The sequence below is a fragment of the Ursus arctos genome, unplaced genomic scaffold, assembly GCF_023065955.2.
Source record: "Ursus arctos isolate Adak ecotype North America unplaced genomic scaffold, UrsArc2.0 scaffold_12, whole genome shotgun sequence".
Classification (NCBI taxonomy): domain Eukaryota; kingdom Metazoa; phylum Chordata; class Mammalia; order Carnivora; family Ursidae; genus Ursus; species Ursus arctos.
The window spans coordinates 24,330,185-24,349,783 of NW_026622786.1; positions in this window are offsets into that span (position 1 = coordinate 24,330,185).

The following is a 19,599-nucleotide window of genomic DNA, read 5'->3' on the forward strand; positions in this document are numbered from 1 at the left end:
CTTTTTTTTTTTCAAATTTGTATTTAAATTCTAGCTAGTTAACATATAGTGTAATGTTGGTTCCAGGAGTAGAATTTAGTGATTCATCACTTACATATAACACCCAGTGCTCAACACAACATGTGCCCAAAAAAGGGAAGTTTTAAAATGAGTTTTGATCAGCTCCTGGTTATACAAGAATTTGTCGTGCACTTGATCCATTACCCACATCCTCTGATTCTTCTGTCAAGTAGCAGTGGGGTGCTTAGTTCGCAAATGTAAAGCATTTTAAGAAGTTAAAGAGCAATGAAATACACAGGAATCCAATTACTTAGGTAGATTAAAATACCAGTATAACACAAGTCCTGGGTACAATTTATGGAAGAGTTCCCTTTCTTATCATCATTTGTTATATATAGTATATATATATATTTGTTATATATAGTATATAATATATATATATACATATATATTATACTATATATACTATATATACATATACTATATACTATATATAGTATATATATTTTATTTTTATATATACATTATATGTATATACTATATATATTTTATAATATATATAGTATATATATTTTATTTGTAATTAGATTTGTAATATATGAGCTATGGAACAAATACCAAATAAGAAGCACTATGGTGCATTTCCCAGGGTTCATGAGCTTACAGTCTAGTGGGGAGATCAATAATCTCATAAGCCAATATGGAACAGGATGGTGATGGTTATGCTGGGGGAGGGCATAAAGGGAGACCTACCCGAACTTAGCAATGCTTGCAGCAGCCTCTGAAGGGACATCCGAAGGACCGTTAGCCAAGGGAGGAGGAGAGAGAATGTTCCAGATGGAGGAAGCAGCTTGCGTGAAGATTTTGTGGCAGCAGAGATAAGAGCACAGAGGCGAGAGACTTGGGGGTGCCATTAAAGAGTGTTCAGGTGAGGTCCAGAACGAGGGTAAAAGAAATAGAATTGAGAAGGGGCAAGAGGGGCTGGAGCAGAAGAACAGATTAGTGGTTGGGAAATTTCAAAAATGGTTAAAGAAACTTTGTAGTACGTAGGAGGTAGGACGGGAGGTAAATTGGGGTTTTACGTTTCTGATGTCGTCGGTGTCTGGGAATGTAGTCGTGAATGTGTGCTACAAGCGTGGTGGACAGGTCATGAGAGTTAGGGAGGTTAAGGAACCACAGATAGAGAACATGGATACCCACCAAGTACACAAGTCCATTAATGTTACTAGACTCACATGGAGCTTCATGTTGTGCTGGGAAACTTTGAGTTCCAGTAAAACCGAGTCTTTGCTGTGGATGTCAACACCGTTATGCACAGTGACGCTCTAAACAAGGAATATAATGTGCAGTGATTCCCAGAAATTTTTGAACACAATGATTTTATTTTGGGAGGAGTCGTTCAGGATTACTGCTTTCTAAGGCAGTGCTCTTTTTACCAGAGGAATGGTAGCATTTTTAAAAAGACTTTATTTTATACACCTGACAGTGTTTACATTGCTAACCAATCACTTTACTACTCCTTTAGGCAGTGCTTCTCAGATTGGTGTACAAGGGAATCCGTGGCTTACAGCATTTGCACCAAGTGTGCATTTCTGGGATACGCGCCCAGAGACTCGGATCCAGGAGGCCTCTGCAAGCTTGGGCCTCAGGATCTGTAGCGTATTAGCCACTCAGGTGACGTGGGTACGGGGCCAGCAGTTGGCCTGCATCCAGCTGGGCCTGCAGACCTTTCGAAACAGTTTTCAATATTGACTACACGTTAGAGTCATCTGGAGAGCCTTTAAGACTTCCATTGACCAGGCCAGGCTTCAGACCGATTAAATCCAAGTCCCTGGTGTTGTGTCAGTGTTTTTTTAAAGCCCCCAGGTGACCCCAGCATGCAGCCAAGATTGAGAACTTGTGCTCCTAAACAGCCACGTAGAAAGACTTAAATCCGGGGCTCCTCGGGACTTGGAAATACTTCATAAGATCTATAGCTAACGCTCCCTTAAAAGCCCCGGCCCGCCTCTGGTTTAATTAGCTTATCAGTGAAAGCCGCCGAGAGAGTTCTCTTTTCTCTAGAGACCTACGATTCTCTCACAACGAAGCTTTTAGCCCCTGTCTCCAAATAGCACAAAAAAGAAATTCCTGAGCTAATGTCAGTCTCTGAACTGAACAGAGAACCACGGTAAAGGAAGACATGGTTCAAAACAATCTTCTTTCCCAAGAGAAATTTGGGGTTTATCACATTTCAGCGTTTATGTCTTCATCTCCCCAAGTTCTTAAAACATGAAATTGTTGAACACGAATTTTTCAATCTGTTTCACAGCCTAAATTTGAAGTTCTCTAGTAATTTCTTCTCAGGAGGATCTAACATTGTTTCTCTCTCACTGAAACTACCTCCTACCAGGAGGAGCACTGAATGTGACAATGTAGGGTCCTAGGGCACACACTGCAAGCCTGACTCCTTTGACTCCTTCTCTCTCCTGCTCAGTTTGTCTTCCTCAAGGGACACAGGAACAAACAAAGGAAGCAAATAGCAAAATATAGAGGGCCGATATTTAGGAGTACGGCCTTCATCTAGCCTCCCCTGGTAAAATGTAGGCTGCCTGTCTACAGCTTCAAATCGTTATTAGAGGGTTCCTTATCCTACACTTGGTGCTAGACTTTTTCAGGCTTCAAAATCTTTCATATTTGAGGGGAAAATACTATGTATTCAGTTACACAAGCAGGGTCTTGGGCAGAGCTTTGTAATCAAAGATGAATATTTCTGCAGCACGATATAGAGGATAAATTACCTCACAGCAATTCGGGGTGGGTTTCGCCACCAGAAGAGTTTGCACCAATCTTACAAGAAACATTTGGTTTTACAGTTTGTATGGATGTTAGAACCGTAGACAATAGCATTGTGAAATTCCAACCAGTTATAAGGTACATACATTGATTTCTTTCTCTTTGTACTTTTTCCTTCTCTTTTTTCTTTTACTTTTTATCTTGCCCTACCTTTATAGACAATTATAGATGTTTGACTAGAGACAAGGACCTTGGTGCATATAATCTCACTAAATAAGAATCCATTGCCAAGAGATATTATTATTTCCATTTCACAGATGAGAAAGCGGAGGCTCTGAAAGTTTAAACTGCTTGTGAACATTTCAATTGCTATGGAACCCACCTTCCATACTGACATTCATACTACCGGCAGCAGCGTCCACTGTACTCCACAGCCTCCTTACCAATAGAGCCAAAGACAGAAATCACTGAATTGAAGACATTGTAGGCACAGATCTCCTTTTATGTTTCGGTTAAACACCTCAGCTGATTGCTGGCAACCTCCTATTAAAACACAAAAGCTGTTCATAGTCACCTTGAAAGAGGGAAACTGGAGTAGTATTTAACCTCAGCATCGAGAACTTTCAGTAAACTAGTCCTTTGTCCAAGTTAAGTCCATATTAAATAAGCATTTAAATAATCAAACACATTTTGTAGGTGTCCCGAACGCAACCTATTGAGAATGGTCAAGAAGAAAATTCACAGGGAAGGTCCTTTAAAGACTGTCTCGCAAGGCTCTTCAGCTGGATACTGGGAAGAAGCCACTGCGAACGTCTTCGATTAAGGCAATAAACGTATGAGCGCCAGAGCGCACTGGTGTTGCAGTCGGGCTGCGAAGCTAAGCCAAATACAGAAAATGTCCTTCTGTGCAGGTTTCTAGTCCACCCAAGACTCTAAGTGCTTGATCGTTGTTGTTACTGTTATTAGTTTACCTTTCAAATGTTTTTTAAATTTTTTTATTGATTTTTCACTTAACGGAAATTTGTCATTCCTCAACCAAATAGCCCTTAATAATAATGGCCTTTTTGTTTTCCCAGTTGAAGTGCTCTTTTTGCATCTCCCTTGTATTTTTTTTAAAGGGACATGGTGCGTGGCATGTCTTGTCAGGTGACAAGTCATTGCCGCATTGTCGTAAGTTGATGATAGTTTTGTTTTAAATAACATTTTTAAAAATAACAGTACAATTTCTACAAAGGGAAGTATAGAATAAATAGTAAAATAGAGACTTCTATGTAGAACTTAGAGCTTCAAAAATGGACATGCTATATAAACATTAGAATTTACCAAATTTAAGAATCCAAAACTACTTTTCAGAAACAAGTACTCGTTTTTCCATGGGCCTTCTGCACTCAAGGACTGGATTCAGTATTTTGCACCCTGATTTGCTGTGGACTTGAATGAACACTTTCTAATGGATGTAGCACATTTTAATCTTCAACTCTTTGGGCTCGAGCTCTGCCATCTCTACTATAAGCCTCTGTATGTGTAGTTGCAAAAAGCAGTAATTGCACTGATCAATTATCTGACCACTTTCTTTGTGTGACTCTGAATTAAACTTCTATGCATGAGTTTTTAGTTGGCTTACTACATGTTTGCAGTATTATCTACTAATAGGATTTAGTATTGGGAGATTAAGTATTCAGCCAGATTAAAAAGAGAAACCTCTTGTTACCTGGTTTGCCTCATAAGAAGTCCATTACTCAAGACAGGTGACCTGAAAATAATAAATACAATGCTGGCTTTTTGTATTACTGAGAAAAATGCTGACGGGAAGTGAGCACTGCCATAACTTCCTGCATAAGAATTACGTCATTTGTATATTTCAAATTATGCATTTACATATGTTGATAATGTAATTTTTATAACATAGAATCAGTGTCTTAGGGATGGTAAGAACCTTAAATAATTACCCTTGTTTTTTCTCTAGATTCCTTCAGGGGAAATCACCCCAATGCTAGAAGAGAACTAATCTTAGTTTTTAAATCTTCCTGAGATAAGTAATCCATCTCCCTCATTGTATGGTGTGGGTTCATTTGCTCTTAGTGAAATTAATGAACAGATGGCCCCCGTGCTCTCTGTATACTCCTTTCATGTACTTAAAACCTATTATTAAATTTCCCCTTAACTTTCTCTTCCCTTTGTACAGTCACTTTAATGTTTTATTTTCATCTGTTTAATCCTCTGCTAACGCCAACCTTAAATGATAAGCCCCGAGCAGAATTGTTCTAATTCCAGTCAAATAGAAAAAAAAAATCATCTCAGAAGCTAAAACTTAAGTGTGATGTGAAACCAAAAGGGTGCTAATTGGAAAAAAGTGGGAGACTTGGGATCTAAAAATGGAGTCAATCTGGAAACGGCGGTTTAACTTGGTAATGACTTGGCATAATGGAAAGGGTAATATTGTCTGGACTCAACGGGTAATGAAAGGAAACCCTAGTGGCCACCGAAACATGACTTTAAACGCCCAGACTGACCCCAGTATTTCCTAGCACACTTAGAGTTACACACCCAATGCCTTATTTCTAGTGCCCTTATGTCCCTGTTCGGGACAGTCCCAATTTCAGTCTGTTGTCCACTGTGTATTATTAGCAACCCTCTTTCCTGGGTTAGATGATAACTTGCAGGTTGCCCTCCGGTCATTGCACATTCTTGGTCACTCTCTTCTGCTTGCACTTGTCTCTTGGCTTTTCCTCTGCTTCTGTCCTGCTTTGCATCAACTATTAGTGATTTGTTTCTGATACTTTCCCTGTTCTATGAAGGTCTTTTAATATTTCAGTTCTACCTTCGAAGGTGACGGTTGTCTCCTTCACTTAGGCTCATCTTCAGCAAATTTAATGAGCTATGTGGACACTTGATTATCTAGGTCAAGGGAACACTGACACTTAGGTCAGTGGCCTACAGGACACCATCTATTTTCTCTCTTTTTGTCTTCTTTCCTTTATATCTGTTGTCACTTTTTCACTCCTTCCCTACTCACCGCTGCCACTGACTGGTTACTCTTCAATTTATATCTTAACATCTTTCCAGCAACCACTATGTGCTAGGTCCTGTCCAGAGATATGACGCTCCTGCCAGGTTTGTACTGAAACACTGTGTATCGGGTTGTATTTTCTCAGTCCACAGGTTTCAAGTCCCTATGGGGCCACTGGAAATAAAATTATGATGTACTGTTTGCACAGTTCTGATGGCTTTTATTCTATCAAAGCACATCATAAAACTCTGACAATCTTTTTTTGTCCTAAAATCATGCTTGTGCTTTTGCAAGAGAAAATCAAGAAAACTCAGAGATGAGTTGCCGAGTTCCCCACATTTTTACCATGCGTTTTTAAAGTGAGAAATTACAGTTTCTACAGTGTTCTTGGTAGTTAGTGAAAAAGACAGTGTGTTCTGCTCACTACTGATTCCTTATGATACTGTTTTTCTCTAGGTTTCAGTGGGTCAGGCCTGGAAAATAATGCCGGTAGCACTAGTCAATGGTGTTCTTCTACTTCTGGGTTAATATGCCTAAATTCAGTGAAAATGAGTTTTCATTTCTTAACACACATCTTGTAGGTGTTTTAACTAGTTAAGACACTTTAACTTGAAAAAAACAACACACGTGGAAGAAATCTCATGGCGTCCGTTCATTACATGAAATTCTATTCATGATGTCTTTGACTTATGAGGAGTCAATACAGAAACTACTAAGAAAAACACTTAAAGCAGGTAATCTGATGGTAAAATCCTTTTATAAGGCAGCTGTTGTGGGCTGGGGCTGTCAAGTATGTTACATCTTGACATAACCCTATATGTAGCATTATTAATTATGTCATATCAATTTTCCACTGCGGTATTTCAGTGGCCATGATTTGGCCTGCTGCATGTCTAACTCCATTTACATATCAGCCCTTCCAGAGGGTTTTTTGGTACATAGCTTTTTTGCTTTAAAGGAGGTGGAGGAGGAGGAGAAGGAGGAGGAAGAGGAGAAAGAGGAGAAAGCCCTGTAAGGCATCCTCTGATTGAATTAACAACAGAGATTGTGGTCTGTAGTCTGGATTCATGAATTCAAAACTGAAGTGTTTGGAGTGATGTCACCATGATGACAACACAGGTTGCTCCTGACTTTGCTCCCCCCAAAAGAAGAACAACTAAGACTGTTTAAGAACAAGACACCACTGAGAGAATCCCAGAAGACAAGACACCACTGAGAGAATCCCAGAAGACAGGAGTGAGGCTTAAGCACCCCCCTGTGCCACAGAGACCGAGACAGACTGTACTACAAGCGTAAGGGAGGCAGCGACATGTTGGCCCTGTTGCCCCTTTTGAAGGCAGCACAGCACCACCTGGAGAGCTCTCCCCCGAGCCTTCAGTTCCTCCAGTGAGCAAAGAGAACCTGAAAAGGACAAGCAGCTCCCCCCGGCATTGCAGGTGGTTTGTAGGAGTCCCTATCCTGATCTCACACCATGGAAATTGCAGGGAAATCGGCAGGCTCAATCACTGATGGAGAAACGGGGAGGGGCTTGCAACAAGATCTTGGCAGACCGAATTCATACCTGCAATGACCAACTAGTTATCCCAACCAGCAGTTTTACTCATCCACGCGACCACATTGGGGTGCACTCTGACTAGGGAACTCGGCAGCGTGCGAATCTGCCTAATCCAGACCCTCAAACAAGGAGTTTTGCCAGCCCCGGAGCCTGGTTTCCCCACACCCAGGTGACGAGCTAAGTCACAGCCTCACCTACTATAGAGAGTGTCTTCCAGCCCCCTCAGTCCAGAAGGGCTGGCGACAACCCCCGTAAGCAGTGTGGCCCAGCGGTGCTTGAGAGGTGGGCAGGCGGAGCAGACAGAAAGCCAACGCTGGGCATGGAGCGTTCCTGGGCTCTCCGCAGGCAGGGGGGTTCATTCATAGTTAAGACTTAGGGTAGCTCTGTCCCTCCCAAGCAGAGAGCAGGTTTGAGAAATTGAGAGTGGCCTGCAGTGCCTCTTCCCCTCCTGTCCAGGCCAGGAAGCAGCGACATAACTTCACGGGCTGTTGAGAGGGTCATTTGGCACTCCAAAGAGTATCTTTTGCCACAAGCAGAAGGACTACAGACAACTGGAAGCTATGCAGCCCAGCAGCATTAGAGAGACAAGAGGCAGGCAGGCAGAGCTGATAGTCTGCAGAACAAAGCCACTGGCATGTTAGGTGAGGGAACTTGGGGTACAGGTCAGCTTGAGTTAAGACAACACATAGAGCTTTACCAACTACAGAGCTACTTCTCCTGCTGTGTCCAGGCAGGGAGCCTAATTCATACCCAACTCATCACTGAGTACAGCCTTCAGCCTGTCCCACCAGGGACGAATGGCAGGCTCCACCTGTCCAAGGACTTTACCAGCAGACACACCGAGAAACCCAAACTGAGCTGACTGGTGAAGAGCTGTCTCGGCCAAAGCAAACCTGTAAAGTCTGCAAGAGGAGCCCAATTATTTAAATGCACAGATACCAACATAAGGAATCAAGGATCACAAAAAATCAGGTAAAAATGGCACCACCAACAGAAACTAATAAAGTTCCAATAAATATCTAAAGAAATAGAGATCTAGGAGCTGTCAAAGAATTCAGAATAACCCTCTTAAGGATGATTAGTGAACTACACATTATAATTAAATAAAGTCATAGTTAGATTCTGCAATATGGTAATAGTGGTATATAATTCACTTAAAACCCTAGTTTAAAAGTTAAAAAAAGAACATGGTAAAAATAACCATAATGACAATAATCTGTTTTTACAAAACATAAAACATGTAACTTGTATTAGCGGTAACCTAAAATGTAAAGGAAAGGAAAAATAAAAGTGTAAAGTTTATAAATTCTATTCAAGTTAAGTTGTTACCAGTTTAAAATAAGTTATAAATTTAAGCTATTTTATGTGTGCCTCAAGGTAACCACAAGGGAAAATTCTGTAGAAGTTACACGAAGGAACACAATAAAGAAGTTAAAGTGTACTGGTACCAAAAGGCATCAAAACACAAAAATGACAGCAAGAAAAAAAACATGAAACAATGGATCTATTAAAAAAACAACAAAATGGCAATAATAAGTTTTTACCTATCAACAATTACTTTAAAAATAAACGGATTAAGTTCTACGATTAAAAGACATAGAATGGCTGAGTGGATTTTTAAAAAAATAGATCCAAACAGATGCTGCCTATAAGAGATTCACTTTAGCCTTAAAGACACTCATAGACTGAGAGTGAAAGGGTGGGTAAAAACATTTCAAGCAAACGGTAATTTAAAAAGAGCAGAAGTAGCTCTGCTTACATCAGACAAAATAGATTTTAAGCTATAAGTGGTAAAAAGGGACAAAAAGTCATTATATAATATAAAGGGGTAAATACATCAATAAGATATAACAATTGTAAGTATTTATACACCCAACATCGGAGCACCTAAATATATAAAGCAAAAACTAATAGAGCTAAAAGTAGAAATAAACAGCAATACAATAATAGTTGGGGACTTTAATACTCCACTCTCAACAATGGATAGGTCTTCCAGACAGAGAATCAATAAGGAAACAGGAGATTGTAATACTAGAGACCAAGTGGACCTAACAGATATATGCAGAGCATTTTATCTGACAACAGCAAATTGCACGCTCTTGTCAAGCACACACAGAACACTTTCTAGGACAGACTATATGTTTGGCCACAAAACAAGTCTTAGCAAATTCAAGAAGATTGAAGTCATACCTCGTGTCTTCTCTGACCACAATGGCATGTAACCAGAAATACATATAACCAGAATCAATAACAAGAAGAAAACTGGAATTCATGGACACATGGAAATTAAACAACACTTCCCAGAACAACCAATGGATCAAAGAAGAAGTCAAAGAAGGAGTAAAAAAGTTTCTTGAGACAAAAGAAAAGGGAAATGCAATATACCAGTACTTGTGGGATGCAGCAAGAGCAGTTCTTAGAGGGGAGTTCACAGCAATAAATCCTTACATTAAGAGACAAGAAAAATCCCAAATAAACAACCTCTCACTTTAAAGAAGGAGAAAAGGAAGAATGAACTGAGCCCACAGTTACAGAAGATTGGAAATAATAAAGATTAGAGCAGAAATAAATAAAATAAAGAACAGGAAAAACAATAGAAAATATTAGCCAAATTAAGAGTTGTTTCTTTGAAAAGATAAACAAAATTGACAACCCTTAGCTAAACTAATGGAGGAAAAAAGAGAAAGGACCCAAATCAACAAAATTATAAATCAAGAAGACATTACAATGGATACCACAGAAACTTAAAGAGTTATAAGAGCTACTGTGAATAACTGTCTGCCAACTTACTGAGACTGAATCGGGGGAAACAGAAAATCTGAACAGACCAATCATTAGAAAGGAGATTGAATCAGTAATCAAAAATCTCCCCATGGTGAAAAGCCCAGGACCAGATGGTTTCACTGGTGAAGCTTACCAAACATGTAAAGAATTAACACTAATCCTCAAATTCTTCCCAAAACATCAAAGAGAAAGAAACATTCTGAAACTCATTTTATAAGGTGAACATTATCCTGATACTAATCAAAAAAAGATTAAGGCCAATATCCCTGATGTCTACACATGCTAAAATTCCCAATAAAACACAGGCCTACTTCATTTTATTGTGCTTCTCTTTCTTGCAGTTCTCAGATACCGTGATTTTTACAAATTAAAGGTTTGTGGCAAGCCTGCATCAAGCAAGTCTATCAGTGTTGCTTTCCAACAGCATTTGCTCACGTCATGCCTCTGTCTCACATTTTGATAATCCTCACACTCTTTCAAACTTTTTCATTATGATCATATTTGCTATGCTGATCTGCAGTCATGCTATGACTCACTGAAAGCGCAGAGGATGGCTAGCATTTTTTGGCAATAAAAGTATTTCCTAGTTAAGGTATGCACGTTGTTTTTTTAGACATAATGCTCTTGCACACTTGATAGACTACAGTATAGTATAAGTATAACTCTTATATATACTGGGAATCAAAAACATCATTTGACTTGCTTTATTGTGACATTTATTTTGTTGTGGTTGTCTGGAACCAAACCTTCAATACCTCTAAGGTATCCTTGTACTAGTAGTACATTAAAAGGATCATTCACCATGAACAAGTGGAATTTATCCCTGGGATGCAGGGATAGCTCAACATATGCGAATCAATCAGTATGATACATCACATTAATAGAATGAAAGAAAAGAATCGTATGATCATTTTAATAGACACAGAAAAACATTTGACAAAATTCAACATCCCTTCCTGATAATACTCTTAACACATTAGGCATAGAAGGAACATATGTCAACCTGATAAAGGCCATATATGCCAAGCCCACAGCTAACATCAGACTCAGTGGTGAAAAGTTGAACATTTTTTCTCTAAGATCAGGAGCAAGACCAAACACTGTTAGATCTAAACAATGAGTTTAGTAAAGTTGCAGAATACAAAATTAACATACAAAAATAAGTAGCATTTCTATACACTAGCAATGAACTTTCTAAGAAAGAAAGAATTCAGTTCCATTTACAATAGCATCAGAGACAATAAAATACTGGAATAAATTTAACTAAGGATGTGAAAGATCTCTACTCTGAAAACTATGAGACACTGATGAAAGAAATCAAAGAAGACACAAATAAATGGGCAAGTATCCCATGTTCACAGGCTGGAAGAACTAATATTATTAAAATGTGAATACCACTACCAAAAACCATCTATAGATTCAATGCAACCCCTATCAAGCTTCCAAAGTCATTTTATATAAACTAAATAAAATTTATATGGAACCACAAAGACCCCAAATAGCCAAAGAAATCCTGAGAAAGAAGATAGCATGAGACATAAAAACAAACAAAAAGACCAAAAGAACAGAATCAAGAGCTGAGAAATAAACCCAAGCATATGCAGTCAACTGACATTTGACAAGGGAGCCAAGAATACTCAATGGAGAAAAGACAGTTTTTTTTTTAAATAAATGCTGTTGCTATTATAATTGGATATTTGCATGTAAAAAAAAGAATGAAACTGGACCTCTACTTAACACCACTTACAAAAATTAACTCAAAATGGGTTAAGTACTTAAATGTAAGGCCTGAAGCCATGAAAATCCTAGAAGAAAGCATAGAAATAAATTTCCTTGAGGGGTCTTGATAATGATTTTTTTAATATGACACCTAAAGTATAAGCAGCAAAATCAAAAATAAGTGGGACATCAAACTAAAATCTTCTGCACAGCAAAAGAAACCATCGACAAAGTGAAAAGACAGCCTATGGAATTCAAAAAAATATTTTCAAACCATATATCTGATAAGAGGTTAATATCCAATATATATAAAGAACTCATACAACTTAATGGCAAAACACAAATAACCTAATTTAAAAATGGGCAAAGGACATGAATAGACATTTATCCAAAGAAGATTTATGAAAGGCCAACAGGCATATGAAAAGATGCTCAACGTCGCCAGTCATTAGGGAGATGCAAATTAAAACCACAATGAGATATCACCTCATCCCTGCTGGAATGGCCATCATCAAAAAGACAAGGCATAACAGATGGTAGGATTGTAAATTGTTGCAGCCTTTATGGAAAACAGTATGGAGAATCCTCAAAAAATTAAAAATAGAACTATCATGTGATCCACCAATTCACTTTTGAGAATATATCCAAAGGAAACAAAAACACTAACTCAAAAAGATATCTGTACCTGATGTTGATAACAGCATCATTTACATAGCCAAGACATGGAAACAACCTATGTGTCCATTGATAGGATGGATAAAAAAGCTGTGGATTGGGGCGCCTGGGTGGCACAGCGGTTAAGCGTCTGCCTTCGGCTCAGGGCGTGATCCTGGCGTTCTGGGATCGAGCCCCACATCAGGCTCCTCCGCTATGAGCCTGCTTCTTCCTCTCCCACTCCCCCTGCTTGTGTTCCCTCTCTCGCTGGCTCTCTCTCTCTCTCTGTCAAATAAATAAATAAAATCTTAAAAAAAAAAAAAAGCTGTGGTATATGTATATACAATGGAATATTATTCGCCATTAAAATGAAGAAATCCTACCATTTGTAACAACATGGATGGACCCTGAAGGCATTACGCTAAATAAAATAAGTCAGATAGGGAAAGAGAAATACCATATGATCTCACTTATATGTAGATTATAAAAACAAAAACACAAACAAACCCTAAACTCATGCACAGAGAGAAAAGATCAGACTTGGGTTATCCGAGGTGAAGAGTGTGGGGGAGGGGGAATTGGAGGAAGCTGGTAAAAAGATACAAAATTCCAGCTCTAAAGCAACTAAGTACTAGGACTGTAGTGACCACCATGATGACAATAGCTAACACCGCTGTATGACATACAGGAAAGTTCTTGAGAGCGTAAACCCAAAGTGTTCTCAGCACAAGGGATTTTTTTTCCTTTTTTTTTTTTCGTTCTTTTAGTTGTATCTATACAAGAAGATAGAGGTTAACTAAACATATTGTGGTCATCATCTCACAACATGTCAATCGAACCATCATGCTGTATGCTTCAAACTTATACAGTGATGTATGTCAGTTACTTCTCAATAAAACCGGAAAACAAATGAAGTGTTTAAGGAGATCTTTGTCAACCAGCAAAAGCCTTTCGGTCAGAGCATTTCACTAACTGGTTGTGTGCCATCTGTCTCACAGGGAGCAATGAATCTGAATCTGCAACACGCAGCATTAAAATTCCATTACCAGTGAGCAGAATACTAACATGTGTGGGATTGCCATTTTCATCTCTCCAAATTGCGGTGTTAATTGTGACTATCACATCTTAATCTGTTTGGTGAATTAAGAATATTGAATAAAATATATCATTAGCAGTTAAACGTATGTAATAATACATAGAACTTAAACGTATGTTTCTGCAACTGAAACATCAATGGGCTGCAGATTTCTATTAAGCTAATGATCATCTGTAAAAGCACTAAATACCTTCCAGAGCCAATTTTCCCGGGACTCTGATGTTGCAATTCCTTTCTCTTTTTCAGAACCATATCACCGCCTTTGCAGAAGTCACATGATATTGACGCGGATGGTTTGTCACTGCATTGGACATCGTCCCTTGTCACCATCCATTCATAACACCCAAAGTTTGTTTGATGACAACAGAAGTTTATAAAGTTGTCTAATAATTTTTATAATTTTAAAATCAGTGTCAACTTATCTGTTCCCCCCACTAGACTGTGAGCTCCTCAAGGGCAGGACTGTGTCTTTCTTCACTGTATCCCCAGCACCTACAACAAAGCCTCGCACAAAGTAGGTGTTAAATAAAATGTGACGACCCGATGAAAAGATGAATTCTTAAATAAAACATTCACATTAGTTTCTCACAGAATCACCGGTACTATGTGAAAGGAAACCTTTACACAAGTCATCTTGTATAAGAAATCCTTCCATTTGGGGCTAGTTAAGCTTTTTAGTTTTTCCTAGATCTATTCAGCAGTATATCACATTTCATTTGAAGCGGACTTTGAAAGTCATGGGGGTTTTATGTTACTATTCAGCATGACCTTATTTCCATTCTAACAGATTTCAGTGTGTGAAATTACTTTACTTTTAGAAAGTATGTTCTATACTAAAATAATGTTTGCACATAATATTATGCTATATTTCACGTAAAATACCATTCATACTATACATTCTAAGACTGGTGCTTCTGCTTTTGAAGGGGAAAATGCCAATTTTTACTGTAATAAGTAATGTATCATAATTAAAAATTATTTATTTGGACTTTTGTTCCTGACAATTGTGGTTTAATTGTTGACTTGTAGCTTTGGAATGCAGGCAGTGCTTAGGATATTTTAAGTGACAAAATCTAGCAAAGGTTCCTATGTATTGTGCAATTTTCCCTGATTAAAGTGTCTCAAGAGGGGGAAAGACTCCATTCTTAGGCTTTTTACTCATCAAAATTCCACATAACTTAAACAGGAAGGAACCACACTCTGACACAGAAGTCTATCAACGCCAGAAATGCGGTTAAAACTCATTTTACTTTGCATTTGTGTAATAATTTATAGGTTACAAGATACATTTTCATTTATAATTTTACTTAATCCTTACAGTAACCCTGTGTAACCACTGAAAATGGCTTTAAATCAGAAAAATAAAGCCAGGGCAAGGTAAATAATGTGCCCAACTCCATACAACTGGTAGGAGGCGGTTAAAATTTAAATTCAGGTTTTCTGATCCCGAACTAATATTCTCTTCTAATACACCACAACTATCATATCATTTTGGACACGTTGAAATCTTTCAGAGGTCAGTAGAGTCCTGGACAACTACCTATGATTTTAAAAAATGAAGAAATACCAAAATAGAGTTATAAGAGTTATGGTATATTTTAAATATTTATGTTTTAAGAATGAACACTTCTCAAATTTGCAACTGTATGGTAACCTATTTTTAATTTTCTTTAAAAATAATGTCAAGAGTCTAGATGTGAGGTCTTTTGTAAAGTCCAAACCTAAGTAAGGTATCTCTTCTGCAGCCCTCACCCCTATATCCTAAACCCCACCCCTCAGGAGACGTACCTCACACTGAGCATATGAAATTAAGGATGAAACCATGTCAATATTTGGAAGATGAACCGGGCTATGATTTCACCATTAAATGTACTCTTCTACCATAACTTCACAATCTTTAAAGCCACCCTGAGTAGCTTTGTCTTATATGAGCAGTAGTTAATTGACAGAAATAAATCTTCCTCACCTTGACAATAAAAAAACTAAACTTTAAATTTTCTCTATAATTTCAACAGAAATTAGCAAATAAATATAACCAAAGACTTGTCCATTATTCCCCAAATAGATTTTACTTGCTCTTTGCCATCACTATGGGAGTTAAAACACTTTTTGAAGGGCCAAAAGCAGAAAAATCCATATTTCTACCAAATCAGACTTCTATAGCAATTCAACTCTGTTGGAAATTTTAAACACGAGAAAGGGTAGAATGCCTTGATCCTCTTTAATGACCTTCTTAGGCAATAACAGTAGTAGGGAGTTCACTTACAGGGAATGGAGGTGAAAAGGATGATTATAATGTCTTCGGAGGCAGGATTCCCAGTAAGACTTCTGGAGTTAAATTAGTTCTATAGGTTCTAGAATCCGTTTTCCAAGGAGCCAATTTGGAATGTTTTTCCTGTTGGAAGCCTTAGATATATATTCATGTGTAAATGTTGTGTCTTTGCACCTTGTTAAACCAGGTCCAAATGTAGGAGTTATATACATTCCCCAGAAACCCAGATTTGATCCAGGATCGGAGTAAGGTCATCTCTAATATTAAATGTCATGGGCCCAAGATTGTGCATTGAATGATCCTGCCATGACGGAAATTCAGAATAAAAAGATACACACGCATAAGGCAAAAAGCCAGCAAAGAGCCCTGAACCATGATGCTATAACTGCGAATAATGAAAAACACCTTTAAGAAAATATGAATCTGTAAATATGTACATATCTAGTCTAGTAAAAGCAGGCAAACACCTACTTTTCTGATAAAGACATCTTTTTATTCTACTTACTCGGGGCCCAGGTCAGTATAAATTGGTCAGCCTGAAAATTTTAGTAGTCTCTGTTTGCATGGCAGAAATTCTGCACATGTTTTATCTGATTCCTAAGATAATTTAAAAGGCTCTTTTATGTTAAAAGAGAGGTGAACCTTCTTTGACAGACTTGGTCTTTTCCACTTCTAACTGGGCCTCTCTTTTCTCAGGATCTATCCTAGCCAAATATCACAGTTACATTTACCATACAGTTTCCTTTGTGAAAGAGCAGTAGGGGAGGACATAATTCTCTGCTGTGTATTGTATTTTTCAAATAAAATTTTAAAAATTAAAAAAAATTGTTTGTTGTTTTGGGGGGGTAAATCCTTTCTTGGGGTAGACGAATAAATAACACTTGTGTGATGGCAGAAGGATTGTCAGAGTGACTGGAGAACGCTTGCAAAGGAATCACATTGGTTGACATTAGACCAGTTCACTGGGCACCTATGTCCCATGGGCCGTCCTGGGATCTTAACAACCTCCATATTTGCAAATCAGAAGCCGCTGAAGCCACCTGGGACACCGAGCAGGTGTACCATCTACTACGTAACCTGCCTCTTCTGGATCAGCAAGGTGCTGAAGAATGGATGTAAATGATCTCGTTCTTGCCTCTAGGGCACCATTTATTAAATTTTGAATGCATGTTTCAAAAGGTTCCCTGGACATATACCAAATGGTTCTGTTTTTACCTTAGAAACATGCATCTTTGCACAATTTGCCAGACATGGGCTTTGAAATGAAGTTTGTGACTTTGGACTCTTTTAAAATATCAATTAAGGACATTTCTTCCAGATTTTAAGTGAGTGATTTTCTTCTAAAAAGAAAAAAATAAGAGTATTTATATTCTGCTTCGCTATCCCCTTTACTTTAGATTACAGCTGGTTCTTAGGCTGATAAACCTTGGGACATGGTCAAGGTTTAATAAAAGAAAAAAAAAAAGTATGTCTTTTCGCCCCGCCCCAAGCTTTGTGTGCCATGGATGGATTACAGGATCTAAATTCTAAACACAGACCGATATTTTCAAATCTGTGCCCTTGCTCACAAGGGCCTCCAGATAAGAAAATATACAGGAGTGGACATACAACCACCTTTAGCATTCAGCTGAAAATGCGAAGTTCACGTCTCAAAGATGCCATCCGTAACAAGGGCGATCCTAACACCATCCTGCGCCATTTACCTTCATATTATTGCATTTATAAATTGGGTCCATTTTTCACTTTGCACTGAAACACTATCTCTTGTACAAAAGAGGAAAAAATGTTCTCTTCCCAGGAGGGAGAAAAGGTATATTTTTAAATCAATATTAGAAAAAGAAAGAGAAATCTTTCCAAACTAGTGAGACACATTGAGTAGTAAGTAATCAGGTTTCCCTGGAGGTATTGCTCCTACTCAGGAAGGTCCTTCAGCCTTCTTTCATTCAACAAATTTACTGATGGGTTCTGCACACCAGCCACTTGGCAATGTGCCAACTAAACAGTGGCTAGAAAGACAGACACGGTCCCTTCCCTTTCAGATTAGACAGCTCAGCAGTCCCAACACTGATAGTACCCTAAGAGGTCTGTTTAAAGTTAGGGTGGGAGAAGCGGCTTGGGGTTGGCCAGCTACCTACTCTTGGGACAAAGCAAAGAAGGCTTTTGTGGATTACAGCAACAGGTAAGGTTAACCAAAAAGCATTGCCTCCATAAACAACATGGTATAATTTGACGACTGCTGAATTTTAAAAGCCCTAAAGTGCTAAAGTAATCCTCACAAATCTGTGGTTCAGTGGAGCACTTTTTCTAGTCTCTGTATATTATATATAGAAGCATATACAGACCTTTATAGGGATATATATGATATATATATATATATGTTTGATATATATATGTTTGATATATATATGGATATATATGTTTTATATATGGATATATATGTTTTATACATATATATATAAATCCCTAATATATATAATATATCAAAGCTTTCTTTTTAAAAGAAATGTTCCATGCTTTATGTTATAACACAACATAATTGTCATCTCATATTTGTTCACTATTTTATAGATCTCTTTTTATTGCAATTATTTGGTCACATATTTTCTCTGGTCAAATTAAGAAATATTCGTCTTATGAATGGATAGAAATGTCTTTGTATTAGAGTGCCATCTCAGCTATGCAGACTATTCATTAGAAGGAATAGAAGAGAGATCAGGAAAAGCAATTTTTTTTTCCAAATAAACTCAAGCTTAATACTGTAAGTAATCTCTCTAAATTATCTTGCAGCTATTCTGGCTTAGTACATAAATATGCAGAATTTAACCCACTCCGCCTTTTGAGTATGAATCATTTTTCGGTGCTCTAATAAAGTAAAGCTCTTGGGAGTTATAATGAGTTATGAAGTTATATAGGGGGTCTGTTTCCTTGATCTAAGGATTATTTATTTGATTTTTTCCTGTCTACCTTCTTAGAGCTTTCTCTGCCCTCTGCTGTTAATTCTCATTATTTCTTGTCTTGAAACCTCTCTTAGCATCCTTCTGACCTGTTTCCAGTATGTTACTGTATTAGTCAGCCTAGGCGGCTGCAACACGGTACCACAGGCTGGGTGGCTTAAACCACAGACATTTATTTTCCAACAGTTCTGAAGCCTGAAAGCCCAAGATCAAGGTGATGTTTGGTGAGGATTCTCTCCTGGCGTTGGAGACAGCTGCCTTCTTTCTGTGTCCTCACGTGGCCTTTCCTTTGTTACCTGCAGAGAAAAACAGCTCTGGTGTCTCTTCTTCTTGTCACAAAGACACCAGTTCTATCAGAATAGGCCCCCTCTTATGACCTCATTGAAACTTAGTTACTTCCCAAAAGGCTCTGTCGCAAAATACAGTCACACTGAGGGTCAAGGCTTCAACATATGAATCTGGGAGGGGGATGCAATTCAGTCCAAAACAGCTATGCACTCATTCCCTTAACATTTTATCTTCTATAGTTACAATGTCCTACCGAGTAACTGAAGGATGCCAGTGGAACACAGGTAAAAAGGGTGTTATCAGATGTGAAACTCAGTCGATTAAACAGAAGGGGGAATGAGCCACAAGAGACTATGGACTCTGGGAAACAAACTGAGGGTTTCAGAGGGGAGGGGGGTGGGGGAGTGGGGGGATGGGCTAGCCCCATGATGGGTATTAAGGAGGGAACGTATTGCATGGAGCACTGAGTGTTATACACAAACAATGAATGAATCA